This window comes from Coturnix japonica, chromosome 1 (assembly GCF_054131305.1).
Source record: "Coturnix japonica strain WE chromosome 1, WE-NBRP24, whole genome shotgun sequence".
NCBI lineage: Eukaryota > Metazoa > Chordata > Aves > Galliformes > Phasianidae > Coturnix > Coturnix japonica.
This window is the reverse complement of record NC_140663.1, coordinates 40485207-40503877: the sequence shown is the minus strand read 5'-3', so window position 1 is coordinate 40503877 and position 18671 is coordinate 40485207. Positions and strand designations below refer to the sequence as shown.

General features: G+C 40.5%; 1 long non-coding RNA gene across 4 annotated transcripts in view; it reads left to right on the top strand.

Moving 5' to 3' along the window:
* The window catches only part of LOC107311555 (uncharacterized), a 98660-nt gene that overhangs the window by 63005 nt on the left and 16984 nt on the right, over window positions 1–18671 (top strand). For 3 of the 4 annotated variants that reach the window (XR_014943028.1, XR_001554142.3, XR_001554140.3), the window contains exon 3: window positions 7398–7523. This is a non-coding gene — a long non-coding RNA (uncharacterized LOC107311555). Of the gene's footprint in view, window positions 1–2759; window positions 5888–7397; window positions 7524–18671 lie in introns of those variants that run through there. The other variant, XR_014943027.1, reaches the window with a different exon arrangement.

Sequence of the window (18671 nt, the reverse complement as noted above, 5' to 3'; positions counted from 1 at the left end):
ATAGCATGTTAGTTAATTAACGTGCTCCCACATTTGGAACTATCACGAGACAATAAATAATTCTGAGTCATCCTGAAATAAGCCTTCAAATGGTTGAATATCTTTGCAGTCCATTATGTATCAACAGAGGTGCTGCTAGCGTTACATTAGCAAATTTGGAAAGCTGACTTTGCCAGTCCTTTTTGGATTTTCTTGGGAACTTTTCGTCTCAGGCATCCCTGGCATTTCCAGCTGTATGCTTTACTGATGATTTAGCTCCCACAGACTGTTGGTAGCTTTCATCTCAATGGATTCACTGAAATGAATTAAGTGTCGTTTTGAAGAGATAGGCCTTCAGTTCCTAGAATATTTTATTTTTTTGCAGAGTTTTGGACAGATTGTATACTATATTGAGGGAGTTTTTGACCTTTTTCTCTGCTTCTGACTCTTATGTAAGGAGCTTTCATTGCTTCTTTTACAACCTAAGATGCATAATGCAAGGCATTTCTCAGCAAGCAAAGCCAGTGCCTTTTCTGTGGAGCATTCCTCTGATTTAACAAGAACAAAGGTGCTTTGTGGCATAATTACCACTTTATCTTTCATGTCTTGAAAATGCGGACAGTATTTTTAGTTGTTATCAAGCCAGTTTTGGAAATTGCACTTTAGAACTTATTTCCTAAATGCTTGTGAAAGCTTAACTGAAGATCAACGCAATTCTGAACAATACTTTGGTACGACCAACTCAAGTGATTTTCAGAATAAGTGGGTCTGTGTGCATCATGGTTCCTCCTGCTGCAATCTTGTTGCTACTCCAGGCATCAAATCTGTTGTCTTAGGGCCACTGTCATATCATTGTTTCTACTGGTTGATAGTGAGATTAGATAGAATAACAGACTTTTGCTGTTGGATTATATTTGCTCAGCTGTATGTTGTAAGAGAGTTTTCTCTAATTTCAGGTCACCGGATCTGTGAGTATGTCTTGGTCTCTTGGACATTTTGAAACTTTAAAATTATTTGACTGCTTGCAAATCAAATCAGAACTCACTTTGTTTCAGATACTTAACATTTAAACATCCAAATCCAAACTAGCCTTCCTGGGCTTTCTTTGCAGTCAGAAGAGAGAGTTTGCCCTCCAGAGAGTAAGGAATATGACCCTAGGCATCTGCTAGGGAAAGCTGGCTTTGTCATGGGGTGGTACTCATTGATATTAATTGATTATACACAAGGCTGAGAATGACCACTTTGACATCTGGGTTTTAAACTCCTGGATTAGAATGGGTGAATTCTAACCTTCCCATAACAAACACCTTTTCATTCTTTTGTCGTGACATAAATATCTTGATGCTTCTTGTGCTTGTTTTTCTGAGTGAGATAAATACAGACTGCATGGAAGTCTTGGCTAAATTTGATAAATGCATGGGAGCTGTGTATCTGTATAATGGGAGCGCTGCATCATTCACTTCAGGGTAATGAAAGCATGAAAAATCATTCAGCTGGGATGAAAAGAAAGAATGACCATATTTCACAAAGTTATGTGCTAAGAAAAAAAAGTTATGGTGGATAAAGTATTTCAGAAATGTGAATAAAATGAAGTTTTTGGTTCCTGGAGCAGGCAGTGGAACAGGGAGTATGGTATGACAAACAACAGAAGTTGAACTGTTTCCTGCTGGGAATGTGGGATATTTCTTTTTTTACTCAGCTACTTATTCATTGCTTTTAACGCTTTGAAAATGCAGTTTCTGTTTGGTGCTTTTATGAGCCATGCATAACTCAGGGAGATGTAGGAGTAGGGAGGTAAAACACCTGCAGGTCTCTGAGCCAAATGTCCAGCTCACTCAGTGGTCATCACAGCCTTTGTGGAGAAGCCTGGAGCTGGCAGAGGGAAAAGATAACAGCCCATAGTGGGCTCCTTGCCACGCTGAAAACAATTTCTGTTAATAACCTAAGATCAGCAGTTTCTGCTTACTGAACGTTCCTGACAAGTGAAAGTCAAGGGGCAGCTACTTGCCCACTAGCCTTGAGAAAGGTGGAAGTGCCAAAGGGCTGTTGATTACCTGATCAGTTTGTGTTCTGAATTGTGGAAATTGCTGGCTGAGTTGGAGTAGTGGAACAAGAGAAGCACTAGAGGGACACTGGCCTAGGAAGAGTGCTGGGAGATGGACCTAGATGAGAGAGTTTGGAGATGGTTATCCCATGGCAGAAGAGGGAATGAAAAGGATTTGTGAGAGAAGGAAGAGGGATAAAGGTCTCCTGGTCAAAAAACAGTAGGAACACAAGAGGACTAGAGGCTGGAGCTTCCTCTTCACAAAGTAGCCCCTTCTCAGCCTTAAGAAGAAAGGACCTAGGCCCTCCTGCAATGGTATTCCTTAGCTCGGGAATAGGTAACATTGCTTTCTGGTTCTTAATGGGGAAAAAGGACTTGAAAGTGTTGAGAATACTACAGAAACGTATGCCTTGTAGGTTGAGAAAGTGGGTATGTACAGACTATGGCCAGAGAAGTGACAATGAGGCAGGTAGCCAAGTCTGAGGAAGCTGTGCTCCTGCCAACTTATGTGCAACAGCACCACACACAGAATCACAGAATCACAGAATTACCCGGGTTGGAAGGGACCTCAAGGATCATGTAGTTCCAACCCCCCTGCCTAGCAGGGCCACCAAACATATGCTATGGTAGGGGTTTTGCTGCAGGATGGGAGAGCCAGCCTGCTCTATGAATATGTGCTGGACCTTATGGAGACTCTCCCCATAGCAGGAGGGGTGGCTCTGGTCACATCCTATTGATCACTGCACTGGAATCATAAGTAAACTTTTAGAGGACCAGCCCAGTAGGTAGACATAGAACTCTAAGCTTGCTATTTTTTTTTTTAAGCTACATCATCCTCTCCTCTTTGCTAATAAAGAAAGCTGTCTAACCCCCATGTCTTCACAGTGCTTTGGTAAAAAGCTAGAAGACACTGTGATAAGGTGTGGTTCTTGTAGAAAACATTAAAAGACCCCAATGAAAAATGTGATAATTTAGAGAAAGTGAAGAAAAGAAGCTGGATCTAATAAGGAACTGACACAGAGAAGGACTGTGTCTTTTCTTTGATTTCTGTCATGTGCAAGCTACATCTGTTGACTAAGTTATTGTAGATTGAGGCCATGTAAATTCTTTCTTTCAGTTGATAAATTATTCATGGTTGGGATTTATAAAGTCCTGGGTTTGGTGTTTGAAATACCAGTGGCCTTTTTTTTTTTTTTTTTGCACTGGACAATTTTTTTTTTTCAGAGCAGTGCCCTTCTAAGCAGCCCAAATCCCAGTGGAATACAGTTATACTTAAATGGGAATGCTTATACTGGCATACCTTACTCTGGTCTGAGAAGAAAAATAAACTCTCTCTGTATAAAGCTCTTTGATAAAGAAAGCTGTATATGGGGTCAATCTTCCCAAATTTAGGCATGTATAAGTAAGTCAAGTATCCTGGGCTTCATTTTAGTCCATGGAAGAAATAGCACCTTCAGTACATACCCTTAAAATATCTAAGACAAATCAGAGAAATCACCCTAGAGACTCTCTCTCCACTGACTGTATGGGGTTCTTAACACAAGTCACATTTAGATGCATGGCTTTCCAAAGGGTAAAACTAAAGGCAATAAATCCAACCATGTTTATCCACAATGGAATTTGAATCATTGCAGCCACACTGATGCAAATTCATGACATCTTTCAATAGAGCAGTATGAGGCATGGGGTATATTCTTTTCCCTCTAATGTGAACCAAAGCCTACACCTAAGGCCTAAGACAGAACTTTCATGCACTTTGGGTAGGGACTTTGCTATGCTGTAGGAGCAGTGGGAAGAATACTTACACAGGTTGGTTTACTAAATGTGTGGCAGACATATCACTGTGATAAATACATGGTTGCTTTTTTAGTTCACATCCAAAATGCAACATCTGATGACATGTTTTGAACTAGTGGTATAGAATTAGAAGCTGCTGAGATAATGCTGCTAATAATTAAGGTTGCCAAACATGTTCCTTTATAAAGCCAGAAATGTATTTCTTGCAGTCTAAGCATTTTTCATTACTGATTTGAATAAATGTATTTCTTTTTTTTTTTTTAAACAGAATTCAGAACAAATGCCATTTGAGATACATATCTTAAAGATATTCTCAGAATTTCTGCCTTAAAAGCCGTCTAAAATCTTAAAACGAGATGTACAACTTTGTTGATGAAAGCTGGAGTGACATTTCAACCCCAAAGTGGATGTAATTATCCCTAAATTAGCAATATTTACATGCTTCTGTATATCCTTTACATCTTCTGACTCTTAACCCAGCTTGTCAGTGGTTCCTTGCATGGCTCAGGATGAACGTTATTAATGCCTGTACTCTGTTCCTTAGATCTCAGCATATGGCTGGGCTACTATGGCTTGAGAAGATGCCATCTATCTTTACCAACTGCTGGTAATTGCCCAGGTACACACAGTTAGCCCCCCACACTGTGAGATGATGTGATGTTGTTTAAGCTTCTTCAAGAGATGTTTGAGTGATTCTTGTTACTCCATACTAGGGGTGCTGTGAAAGCATGCCCATGGACAGCTGTGTTAAACTGACAGTCTGAATCTTGTTTTTCCATTTATTTTCAGGTTTGTTGAGAGACTTAAATGAGAACAACAGCTAGACTGCATTGTGTTGACCTTCCATGATGCTTACATACATTGTCTTCCTATAGAAAATAGGGTTTATGGGGAAAAGAGATTAAAAAAAACTTGTACATTAATTTTCCTTGCAATGTGAAAGTCAGCAAGTGGCAAAAAACATGCTCTGTGCCTTGATATGCCACATATCAAGACATGCTAGGTACGTATACACCTGCAAAATGCTACTGGTTCCCATGGCACAGACACAGCTTGAAAGAATGCTCTGAACAGACTGCTGAAGTAGCACCAGAGCCAAGAGTAGCATATGTATCTGGACTGAATACAGGTGATCAAGGGCTGGGGAAATAAAAATAATTTTACAGTGAGTGTGTTGTATTAACAGAATCTGCTTCAGTTCCTTTCTTTAATCCACTTGGATCGAGCTAACTGAAGGCATTTCATGTTTTCTGTTGAATCACATGAGGAGAAAAGATGAAAAGAAGATAAGTGCTCAGCTCTTGCTCTCTGGGTTTATGTTAAGCTGACTGTGACTTGATGCAGAACTCTTTTTTAGTGTATATAAACTCTAAAATGTAGAAGCAATTGCTTCTACATTCCCAGCAAGAGGTTGGGCGTATTTATCCTTTTTCCAATGTGATGTGTAAGTGTACAAGTTTACTGACAGGTACCACATGGGCAAGATTTTTAACAAAAAATCTTTTTACTTTTCAGGAACAGAAAGACTTAAAGAACAAAGGACTTTACATGAAGTAAAGTGAGAATTGGGACACTGCGAAGCATGTCCTGCTGTTGTTTCAGAATTGAAATGTGAAGTGCTGTCGACCTAGACTTGTGGAGAGCACCACAGAAGCCTGTTTAGTGTCCATGGAGTAAGGTTTTTACTCTGCCTTGCAAGTCAGGCAATAATTGACTAAAACTCACACCAACCCACATTAACTAATTCCTGATTGCAAATACTGGATATTATTTTTCATAACCACTCTTAGTGAAGCACGGTATGATAACTATCAGGTGCTATGGTACTTCTTCTTATTAGGTAAATCTTGTACATGTGGATGAGATATTATTTTTCCATGGGTATGTTTATATGAATTGCAGCCAGTGCTTCTACCTAGAGAACTATGTCAATGTAATGCAAGGTTATGTAAGTTTTGTTTAGGTCCTTATATGCTGTGTGTCACATGGCCTGAATGTCTTCCAGGAGTGAAGTGATGGGATTGTTATCTGCTGCATGTGATTTTCTCTCTCCCCTTCTTTCCAAGGGTGAATTTTGTGCTCTTTTTGCTTTCAGTGTCTTTTAAAAATAATTATCACATTGTCTGTACACTGTTCTGTCTGTATTTATGTGACTCACAGTCAGAGTAGAAGATACTGAGCTTTGTGCTCGGGATAATTCCAATGGGATCTCATCCAAGTCTTTAAGCTGGTCTACTGAGAAAGCTCTTTTTTCTGCACAGCTTTTCTTGGGAGATGGATAATCCCACTGTACCTGAGCAGTGAAACTGCTGTCTATTCTTCCTTGTCCTGCCGCTCTCTGTAGATGACCTTTCGTGTAGTTGTCTGGGGTCCCAAACTTCTGACTGCTTCAGGAATAAGGTTGCAACACTGAAATTAAAACTGAAGATTAAGCACAGATCTTAGACCTGCACCCAGCCAGGTGAAGATGTGTAGAGTGCATGTTTGTAGTGCTCATTCTCTGCTCTACAGGGTCAATGAGAACAGAAGACCCTGGTTACAGTGGACTCAGGAGGACCTCACAGTGGGTAGGACTGCTGCTGTGGGACATTTGTCTCCATCATTTCCAGCTTTTTGAGGCTGGAGTCTAACACCAGTTCTTCAAATCTGGATTTTAAAGCAGAATCACCCTCTATGTATTATACAAGTGATTACTTGAGTAGCACAAGCCCTTTTGGCCAACTATTACTGCTGTGTCTTTTTGTTCTTGGGGTTTCTCCCCAACGAGTTATTGTTTTCGAACTGAAAAGATCTGCATGTCTCTTAAGAGCTAAGCTGTCTGGAAAACACCTTGATCAAATTCCAACACAGTCTTTCTAAATGTGTTTCTTTTCCCTTTTGATAGCTAATTCCTGGTGCTGTTTATCCAAAGCACCACCTGCTGTCAAGGGTGGTTCTGGCAATTTGAAATGTCTCTGCGTCCATAAAGCAGCCGTACCTGTTAGATTTAATTTCTGCAGTGAATTACCAAATGTATGTAATTCAAAATTTATTCTTCCTCCCTGCCCTCCTGCCACCACCAGTCATCTCTTTTCATCTGTGAATGCAGTGATGGAATTAGGTTGCTATGAACCTGGAAGGTTTGCTTCCTCTGCACCAAATTTAACATAATATATGCAAGAAGCAGGACAGTTTTTCTGGTTTTCTGCTGTATCATATAACTCCAGAGTCTGCTTTCTTCATGACTAATAACATCAACTACTTATTTCAGTAGAAAAGGAGAAAAAATGGGAGGTATAAACTTTGGAGGCACAACAATACAGAAGTACAGCTCTCTAGTAAATATTTCAAAATTCCAATAGAGTCTGGAACATGGGAATAATACTCAGGGAGACACACCAGATTTGTATATGGAACAGATGCCCAAGAACTCTGATTCAAAGTGAATCTGAGAGTAGTTTTCATGATAGTGATCTGTGCTGTGTATTTGGATCAAGAAAATAAGGAAAGAAAAACTGAATGAATTGAGAATATATGTGGATTCTAATGTAATAGTAGTTCCTGATTATTATTTTTTTTAATTTCTTTTTTCATTCAGGAGAACCTTAAATATAATGGATTAATGGAAGAGTGTCAACAGAAGATTTAGACCTTTGCTGCCAGAATGCTGCACACATGGAGTTACCATCACATCCACTGAATGTGCTGGAGCTGTCCTATCAAGGTTTTTATTTCCTGACACTTATTTTATTTTTAGTTCTTTTGAGACATTAGATCTTTATCCAGTACTGTGTACTGGCAGCTGAAAGGATTTGTGAGGATGAATGTAACTATTTGCTCCAAAAAACCTACACACCTACTTTTCACTCCTTTGGCAAGTATCCATGGACACATTTAAGTTTCAGAGAGCCCTGAAGTAGTTCTTACTGCTGTATTTGACCAATGCATTGTCTGGTCTGCTCTCCGTTTGTAAGTGATGAGAGCTTTTCTGTGCAGGCACCCCAACCACTGGAAGGTCAGCAGTCTGATGCTGGCTTAAAACCCATGAGATTGATAAGTTAGAGGACAGCATCTTAAAGTTGAATTTCATAACTTGTGATACTGTAATTGTTTTCTGATTGGTTATGCTTGTCATTAGCAACTACATTTTCCTCTTCTGTTCTTCTCACCTTCCCCTTCCATTTCCCTATATCTGTTGTCAACCAACTTTGACTATAATGCTATAACTGCTTTTTGCAGAATTTTGTTAGAACAGACTGATGGCTCTTGGAGTATTTCTGATACTGGCTCATAATGAAGAGATTAAGTACTGAATTCAGTGAGGCAGTTCCAAGCAGGTTTTACATTATTTGAATAGAACCAAAGCCTGCTTACTTGGCTCCCCTGGAACAAAAGAAATTTCATTATTTTCTGGAACTGTCACTGAACATTATACCTGTTGTCAAAGTCTAGTACTCGCTTCTGACTTTAAAAGCCTTTACACCTCACATAAATAAACACCTCACAAAAATATATGTCGTGTATTTGGGAGTGGAGAGATGCTACAGCTCGATGACAGAGACACTCTTTGAAAAGGGACTCATGTGTTCCCAAGAGACACATCTTATTAAAATAAAATGCAAGGAAAATGTGAAAGTATCGAGAATAGCGGTCAGGGTATTTCAAAGGCAACAATCTATGCCAAGAAAAACATTGTAGTCATGCTTCCAGCTCAGAACAACATTTGAGAAGCATACTGAAAAGCTTTCTACTTCAGTTTTAGTTGAGTGCCAGTGTGAGTTTTCAGGCTTAAGTTCTTAATACATTATAGAAAATACAGAATTAAGAAAAACCTGTCCTAATATTGGAGCACTTTTGCTATCCAGTCTGGTTGAAAATAAGTTTTTCTTCAAGAGACAGCAGGAAGAAGGACCTTAAAAAATCGCTTTTAAAAAGAATTATTGTTATTTTTTAAAAAGGGGGAATCTAAATCGAAGAAAGAAGTCAATCACATTTATATGCAATAATAAAGCTATCTGATTTAGGTGACTTCTAACAAAAGATGGCATCCAAAATAGCTAATTTGGATGGGAATTAATTACAAACCGTCTGAACTGAGTGGTAGTCAGAAGGGAATATAAAGGCGTGTGTTTCTGATCAATTCTGTGTTGCCATCTGTCCCTGCCAAAGAGAGCACAGCAACCCTTAGCAGCTTTGCACGGCTGCCTGCTTGGGCCATTACCTGAATATCTGTTTTGTTTTGCTGGATTTCAGTATTCCCACCAGTGACAGGGAGTACATGTAGGTATTCTTCAAAGACCAATCTCATCCTCCCTCTCATTTTGCTAGGCTGCTTTCTGCATTGGGTATCAATGAGTCATATTACCTTCTAGAAAACAAAACAAAAAACCAGTCAGGCTAATTTCAAAACCTGCTGTTTGAGAAATGATCTGTGAAGACCTTCTGACTGGAGATGGAGAAAGAAAGGAACATTTGCTCAGCATTATATACTTTAGATGTACATTCTTCAAGGTTGTAAACAGCCTCGCTGTTGAACCCTGCGGTCTCAGCCTACATGTAAGCCAGCTGAGCTTCCTTTGTAGGTAGTAAGGCTCTGTACCAGGCAACTGAGAACACCTGAGGTAAGAGAATCTTTATCAGCTGACAAAGGGGCCTCTTCCATCTCTGGATCTTCTGGATACTGGGAGACTTGCTTTCATGGGAAGTCGCTAAAATTGGGTAATTCTAATTATCCTTCATGTGTAAATTTTTAAACTAATAATTTACTTCAAGTCTTCTATGAAATATCACAGAGACACCTCATGTCTGTTCGTTTCATTTCCAAAGAATATTTTTATTTCTTTCATTCTCATAAACCAGCCTTACATAGTTTTCAAATCACATTCCTTGCACAGCTACCTTATGATCACCAAAGCATTACTTCAAGGTTTTACCTTATCATAGGAGAATCAGAGATTATATACAGTGAGAAATGGTGCTTACTAAATTTAAACATCAAGGCAAATTGTTATCTACATGCAAGACAGCTTTATTTTTATGATCATTTATTCATTGCACTTCTAGCGTACTGGGAGCTGTGCAGCACATATTGCTAGGTATGCTCTCTGCCCTTTGAATATTGATGTTTTGGAATTCTCCTGAGAATGAAAGGCGGATTGATCTACTCTTGAAGCTTGACAAGCGATATTCTTATTTATCTTTTTAGAATGAGGAAACAAAATGCAATCACCATTCTCACTGAGCATCTGGAAAAATGTATATAGCAGATATGAACAGTTGCAATTCTCATGCTCTTTTAATCACAGTGGATAGGCATACTTATGGATTTTATGATCCGATTGCCTTCTTTGTATAATGTAATTCATCACCACAGATGGGGAAATACGCTGCAGAAAAATTGCTAGGAAATGTAAAGCATACATTATTCGTTGAGGTGTTGCATTTATCTGTTTAATAAGCCTGGTTCATGGCTTTAGACAACTATAGCCAGTAATGAATAGCATAATTTGTCAGCCCAAAGGGGCCTGGTTGCAGAGCAATTAGGACGCCTAGCCTCAGAAAACAGTGAGCACGAGTTCCGCTTCATATGTGTGCGCACAGTGGTTCCCAAGGGATCCTGCTGTAAGTGAAGGCTTAGTCATTCCGGCTGGCAGGTGGACAGTGGGCAGGGGTGATGCCAAGAGCCCATCCCTACTGTTTTCTGCAGAAGTCAGCATGCCTGAAGCACACTTACCAAGGTCTCCTCCTGAGACTCTGGCCATTGGTGGATGCGTATGGCAGATGCGTATTGCTGCCCTCTTATGGACAGAGCCAACAGTGATCAGGAATCTATAACCAGTCCCCCATAGCAAGATAGATGGTGGTGTGTTCTGTGCCTGGAAAGCCTCTGTGTCTCAAGTAGTTGCAACCTTATCTTTCACAGTGTTAAAATTACTGAGGGCATCAGTAACCAAATAATCTCTTTGCTGTGTTCCGCTGCACAGACTCAAATCTTTGTCTTGCTGAAGATGGCGACCTGGTGCCCCCTTATTCAGAAAGGCAGACTGTCCATGAAACTTGTTATAAGAGCAAAATGGATTATGAAAAGGGCACTATTTGCAAGCAAACTGAATAATAATATCAAATCTGATGGGTTAGCACAATACAGTCAACCAAAGGCCAGACTTTTCAACTTCTTTCTTTGATAAGAGGGAGATGATTAGCTTTCAGTCTGCTGTTCACAAAAATACGGGAGTAAGTCAGGTAGGAGTGTTTTGCTTGCAGAAGTTACTGAGAGCTCTCTAATTATCTACTTGTAAAATCTTCTAGTAGCATGGTACAAAGGCAGAAAACAGCTCACCTAACACCCTGAAAATAAAGTATCACACTAGAGCTGAAAGCTTCTGAATTACAACATATTTATTGCACTTAGTATTAGCCTCAAATACGACATAATTTTTTGTTGGCTGTGCTTTGCCCGATGAATGTAGTCTCTTCCACTTGCGGAGTGCATGCAAACAGACTGTGATTTCCTTGTGTGTATTCTGTAAGTATGTTTGCAGTATGGAATACTTGGTATCCACAATACAAGCTGTGCTCTTTAGCTGTGATTAGTTACTTAAGTCATTTGTTATTATTTCCATTACCTAACTGGAGGAAAGGAATTTGTAATTAGCCTGGTGAGCTTGGCTTGCTGAATAAGGCAGTAATTTGTGGGATGAGATTTAGCAGTGAAGTAGAATTAGGACATTTTTCCTTTTCTTAATTACATAGATCTTGTTTACCGAATCAATACCAGAAAATTAAGTTACTCTTAATACTTTAGGAAAGGGAACATATTAACTTTAAATACTTTATTCTGTTGAAAAAGGAAACACAACTATGTTCTTAGTACTAACTGTGAGCAATGTTGTCAGTAGAGTTTGGTTTATGTAGGTCTGTAAGTCTGGTTTGGTTTATGTAAGTCTGTACATGCCTAAGATGTGTCTATTGTGTGCCTAGATATCTTTGAACTATGGACTATGGCTCTCCTCACCACCCTTAATTTGAGCCTTAAATCAGTGATACAGCTGAGCTTACAGTGATACAACTTAGGCTGAGACCAACAGTTTGTTACAGGTTACTAGTTAAAACTCTTCCTTGCTGTTACGGCATTTTTTCTGTGTAGTCTTTGTGGAATTGCTGAAACATATTAGGAATTTTGACAATTAGTAGCCAGGAGCTTATTCCTTATTTAGTAGGATGGGGAGTTTTTCTAAAGATGTATTTAATGTATAAGTTAGGATAACAATAAGAGTAAAGTCTAATTTGAGACCTCAGTTTCAGCTGAGTCTGTATGGGAATATTATACCTGCTTGAGGAGTATTATCCTAAAGTATGGGTTGTTCAGTGTCAGTCTCACAGTTTTAAATGTAAGCTCAAGCTTCAGTATTGGGCTGATTTTAATAAGCAGCCTCTGGCACCTCAAGTTTTATTTCATTCTATATTTAGCTTTCAGTTTATGGTTTGAACTTCAGCCTGCAAAATGGAGAGACTTAGATTAGGCTCAGAAGTGACAGAGAAGTACATCTGGCCTCTCACTGGTCTGTGATGAGCACGAGGGTTTGAGCAGTGCTTTCAGGGCAGTCTTGACCTCTGTTGGGCTCATACTCATGCTACGTTAGATGTCAGGGTGAGTTATCTTTGGAGGGCGCTTATCACTCTTCAGGAACTACTCAGAAAAAGCAGTCTGACTGGGCTCCCAGCTCAGATGTCTGCACCAAATGCCTTCTGCTAGATGAGATGAATCAGGTCTGTTTTTACGCACTGGCAGTAGTGCTAATGAAGATCAATTGCATAAATGTTCAGCACATCAATTGCAATCTTGTACTGTGGTGGCTTTCCCTCAGAATATTTTCATCTGAGGTTGCTGTCCTTGTCAGTTATTCTGAATAAAATTTTGCGTCTTTTTGACAAATATGGAAATACCGTAAAGGTAAGAAAGCTAGATCCAAAGTAGGTGAGTTCATTCTAGCCTTGTTCAGGCTTGATCTCGTTCTTAAGCAAGTGCCTTTCCACAAGATGCTGCGTGTAAACACCCTCGGTTCTGTAGCTCAGCCAGCCTGGCTGTTTCAGTTGGAAAATTCTGTTTCATTTATGCTTCTGTTCAGGTCAACTTTCTACTGGCTTTTCCTTTCAGACAGATATGCAGATTCACCTGGCTCCTCTACCTTTGATGGAGTTCCTTCCCCTCCAAGTTCAGTTGCTGTGAAAACAAACAATAAGCAATGCCTGCTGTGCCTTTCATCTTTATCTGCAGACTCTGCTAAGTCAGCCACCTTCTCCTTATACAGAAGAGGAAACTGTAGTTGTGAAAAGGCTTGGCTGGGAGCTGAATCTTGCTTCTCTGAGGGTTGGGCTCAACACAGAATTCATTAATCTGAAGCTCTGGCTTCATCAGGCGTTTTTCCTCCCTCCTTCCTTCTCCCTTCCTTTCCTCTTCTTGGCTGCTTATCCTTGTCTGGCTCTCCCCCCATCATGCTAGCTCAGCCGTGAACAGAAATGCTGAATAAACTGGACTAGGAAACTATTCCAGCTAAAAAAAAAAAAGGTTATTGTATTGGAGGTCCAGATTATATTTCAGCTGAATCACTTCCTTAGGAGACTACACAAATGTTTGTGCTGGGAAGGCAGTGCAAGAAGCAGGATTGAATGTGAAGTGGAATGGCTTCAGCTGGCAAAAATATCATGGCTGCCAAAACCTCAGTCCCTGGAAAGTGCTCTCAGACTGAGTCTGAGTGAGATTGAGATCTCAGATTGAGATCAAGTGACCTGTATAGACTGTTGGCAATGGACCTGCTTTGAGCAGGGAATTGGACTCAGTGACCTGCAGAGAAACCCTTCCAACCTGTATTATTCTGTGGTTCTGTGATTCAAACTTAAATCCTGTTTCAGACATCCTTTGGCTTTATAAATTTTGCACTTGCATCCTTTAAATGCATCCATCATGCTGTTCTTCAGGAGCACAAACACAAAGCTGAGATCAATATCATTCAGTGGAGGGAGAGGCCATTTGGTTTACTGAACACAGTAAAAGCTAGATCCCATGCACCCCAGTTTTCCTTAGTAAGAGGAGTGCAGCTGTGACTTTCCTTTATTCTCATTTGCTTTATCTTAAATAAGAATTGCAAATGTGTTGCTGGGTGAATACTGTTGTGTTTTGATTAGTTACAACTTAATTGTAAACAATGGAAAAGCTGAAAAAATGTTGTCTAGGCTGAAGCATTAGACAAGATCTTGGCTGTTCCATTATCAAACTCTGATAGCTGTGCTTCTAAGCCCGTTCCTGCGTGGCAAGTGGCAAAGCAGGCAGTGACTTTGGTGGTGCAGGACTACCCCTGAAAAGCCTTTGTTTCTCAGGGTCAGGGCCACTGTATGCTGGTAGAGTAGGTAGCATAGCTTTGTTGAATATATACCTTTGTTTTCCTTTTTAAAAGAAATAGATAGATAAATAAATAGTATGCATGAAAATGTAAGTGGAAGATCTAATTCTAATTTTTTTTTTTTTATTTTTTTAAGTGAGAAGCAACTCTGACTATGCAAAGGCAACCGGAATGAATCAGTTCCAAGATGTTTTGTATACAAGTGGGTATTTGTAAGAAATGGCGTAAGCCAATGCAGATCTTCTTGTTTGACATCTAAAACACTGATGGATTCAATGGAGAGGAATAAATACTCTGTAATACATGACTCATCCCATTCTAAGATGGACATACAGATTGATTCAGATGAATTGTACTCCAGAAGTGCCTCTCCATTGCACTAAAAATGTTATCTAGACAAGTAGTTCAGTTTTGCTTGTTTACTTTAAAGACACCTAAAGTTTTAGTGAGATGAACATCACCCCTGGTTTCATGCAGGCCTACCTGGTGTCTGGGTCTAACATGAAGAACTGAGAGCCTCATCCTGGTACCAACATGAACATGTTTAGGCATACTTGGATTTAATCCATACTGAAGACAGGGTCTTGTGGAGAGGAAAGAAAGACAGAAGCATAGTGAAATGCAGAGCCATGCTGGAGGGCATCAGCCATGCATGGTCCTCATGAAGGATGTCGTAACTTGTGGAACATGCATCCAGGGTGACATGCAGAGGATTGCTCATAGCTGGTGCTGCCCATACAGAGGGCCGGTGTGTCCCTGGAAAGCAAAAGGAAGCACCACAGTAAGATGGTCTGGGAGAGAGATACTTCCAAATCTTCTTCTTCCAGTAAGTACTCCTGACACGGAGTGGCATGTAAGTTGCATTGCTTAGGAGCCAACAGCAAATTATTGTCTGCAGCATGTGAGGTATATTTTAGAGGAACTGTGTTTCAGAGAAGCATTGTGGAGAGCCAGGACCCCATCGGCAGCTCGGGAACATAGGCTGAACAGGAATTCCCTGGAAGCAGACCTGATCCCAGCTGAGCTCTCTTGCCCGTTGGCTCCCTTCTCCCTACCAGCACAGCTGTTCATATTGCTGCGTGAGAGACTGGGCTGGGAAACTGATGCCACAGAGGTATAACGTGTTCTTTATTATTTTGCTGTGTTGCTTGCTGTCTTAAGTGGCTCTGCTGCCGTGTGTCTATAGTGAGGTTCATACATCAACCTTTGTTCAAAGCTTATTTTTCAAGGCTCAGCACAGCCTATTGCAATGAATAGCTCTTGCATTGCTTAAAAGGAATGTTAGATATTTGTAAACATCATTTATACAAATAATATACATAATGAATAGGATATGCCAGGAGATACCAGACCTGCCACATGTCTTGCATTTGTCCCCCATTAGCTTTCTGCTCGTGTCCTTTCAAGTCATTTCCACTGGCTACCCTTTTTTTTCTGGCCCTCAGAGAAGATTCTATGCCACAGTGAGCTCCTACTCCTTTGAGTCCAGTGAGCTGGGAAACAGTCACAGCACCTTTGCTTATCATCAGTGAATTCTTGGAGAGACTGAAATCAATACTCAAGGAGGACTTGCTCTTTTAAGGAAACTCAGTGAGCTTTTGCTATTTACTGGTTGGCAAATGTATTGGTTATTTAAACCAGAGAAGGCAAAATCCGTTGGGCCTGTTGCCCAGGGCTTCATGAGTTTATTTGGGAATAGCTGACAGCTTGCTATCCCTGGCTCTGTGCTTCATCCTGGACATGTAATGTGCCTCTGAGTCAGCCACTGCATCACCTTGGTTTACATCATGGTTGCATTCTGTGATATAAGAAGGCTGATTCATGTTGATTCATCAGCAGTTCAAATGTCCATGTGGTTTGTACAAGGCAGAAAGCAGGGGATCTTTCACCTGTTATTCCACCTAAGGAATAGCATCTTCACTTGCATTTCTTAGGCAAGTTTGAATATGGGAAGATTCACTGTTCTGCAGAGCATTGCTGGCAATCTTTATTATGTTCTTTTGGAGCTTTCTGAGGTCTATGATTGCAGGAACATGATGGGCTCAGGCTGTGCTGCCAGTCTGTCTGGGAGCAAGTAGACTATCCCCTGTATTTCTTGTCGGTTCATTCAAGCACATCCTTGAGGATTTGCTTTTCTTTGCCTTTCTTTTCCTCATCTTTAAAAGGGTCATAACCTATCCCTGTCCCTTTTAACTGCTCTCACGGGAGTTTGAAAGCACTATGACACAACGACTTAAAAAACACTACAAAATGTTCCTTCATTTTCAGCACAGCAGCTGTGGGCAAAGTGCCATGTTATCAAGTACTGCAGTGAAAAATATTGCCCTTCATGTGCAGGAGGTTTCCTTACTGCTGAGAAATCTGCTTTCTGACCTGCTTGCATCCCACTCCAGGCACAGCTACGGCAAGCAGTTCTCAGCCTCAACACACCATTCTCCTCCTTCTGCCTTTCATTCCCATCCCTGCTGCATTTCCCAGCTCTGTCTTTGTGACAGTGTAAAAGGAGTGGAGAGAGAATCTGTTCAGAGAGGCCTAAGAGGATGGTGGGGCAGGGTGAAAAGAATGGCAAGAAAGGTGGAAGACATTGACTTTGTGGTTCCAGGCAAGTGCTGTTGGAATGGAGACAGAGATAAGAGAAAGCTTTGCTGTGCATCAGATCAGGGAAGGACTCACTGAAGGGACAAGTCATATCTTTTGTTAGATGTAGCTAAAAAGCTCAGACATATTTCTAAGCACACCAACTTTGCAGTTGAATTGGAGGAAAAATTCAAAGGCGGCTCTTCCTCAAGGGTATGTTGAGAACAAGCCTTCCTTATGCAGCCTCTGCTCAGAAATAGGTTTGACATCCTCTTTAGTTCCTAGAGTTCAAACCAGTTTAACATCTTAAAACACTTGCCTGTTTGTTGCATAGCCAAACCCTGCTCTGCTTTCTCCAAAATTAGCAGAGCTGCCGGAATAGTAGAGCTGATCAGGATCAGTCCCTTCCTGTTGTCTTTGTGCACAATTTCTCCCGATGTTTACTGGATAAACTGTCTCAAGCTAAATATGTCCACCAGTGTATGTGTTAGGGTTCTGTCCCAACACTTGCTATGGTACAAGCACTGCGTGAAGGAAGTATCTTAGCGTATGATAACATACTACCTTCGTGTTTCTAGTTTACTGAAGGGTAATATGGGATATAATTGCAGGGCAGACTGCTGATTTGCAGCCTCTTCAGGAAACTGTAATGTTCACTTAGAACCTATCCTTAGCCTGAATACATTAACTCACTGCCAAAAAAATATCCACAATTTAAGTTAATTGTACAGTTGCTGGGAGCAATAAAAGAAGAAAAAGTTTCTCATTGTAGCCGGTCCTCCCACTCATGGGATCCGCTGGTCTCATATCCTTGCTGTCTCACACCACAAACCAATGGGGACAAAACAGTATTTTTGGCTCTTGTTTGAGTTGGAGGAGGCAAGGGAAGGACTTCTTTGTATTCTGTACAGCTTTATTCAGCAGTATTGTTATATTTCACTACTATTGTCAAGTGTTTCCCAAAAGATTACCAAGCCTACCCTGAGAAATATCTGTGCTTTATTTTGCTTTATTTTGAAGAAAGAAGTTGAGATAAAAATAAATGAGATTGAGGGAATTCATGTCAGGGTTTCTGGCTTTAGGTTTTGGCTTAGTTTATTAGAATCTGTTAAATGGAAAGGTGAGCTGTTTGCAAAAAGTCTGTTTGTCAAAATGAAATCAAGTGGTAATGTTTCCAGGCTTTTTCCTCCACTTTACAATGTAGGGCTGTAGAACAGGTAAACAGGAGGCATTATGCCACATCAGTCCTCAAATCTGGAGAGTAAGGTAGGGAGAAATATGCTGTCTGCCTCTGAAGTGCTAGCAATTGATTCCAAAGAATCCCTGAGCTTGTTGCTGATAGGAGGAAGCTCTTTCTCATATATAAGGGAGATCATGGTCTTGGCCTCAAATCCAGGCAAGAATTAGATATCACTGTGCATAAAACTTTTCCCCCAGGCATTTAGGAGGGGCTGGGAGCCTTCAGTAGCTCTGTGCCTGTTCACTCCTCTAAGAAGGGGTTTATCCAGGCTTTAAGGGTGTGGGACACAAATGCTGGTGAAAGCAGATGCCAAAATGTGAAAACACATTAAGGCCAGCAAAGCTTAAAGCAGGAGACTGTCACTTCTTCCTCCTTCCAGTCAGCCATTCTTGTTCTTACAGACAAGCTCCTAACAGTTGCAACACAAGCATTTGTGTGACCTTGTGGCATAATATATTGGAAAAGCTGCATTTCTTTTTTTTTCCCAGGGGCTGTTTTTCAGCTGGATCAGTGCTCTGATCTGGTTCACCATGTAGCTGCACAAATATTTATGATGGCACAGTACAACAGATGATCTGGGAGATGATGTGGGAGTGGGAGAAGGCAGGGGCTGCTTCACTGGAAATTTTGTATGCTTGAAAGAATACCAAATTGC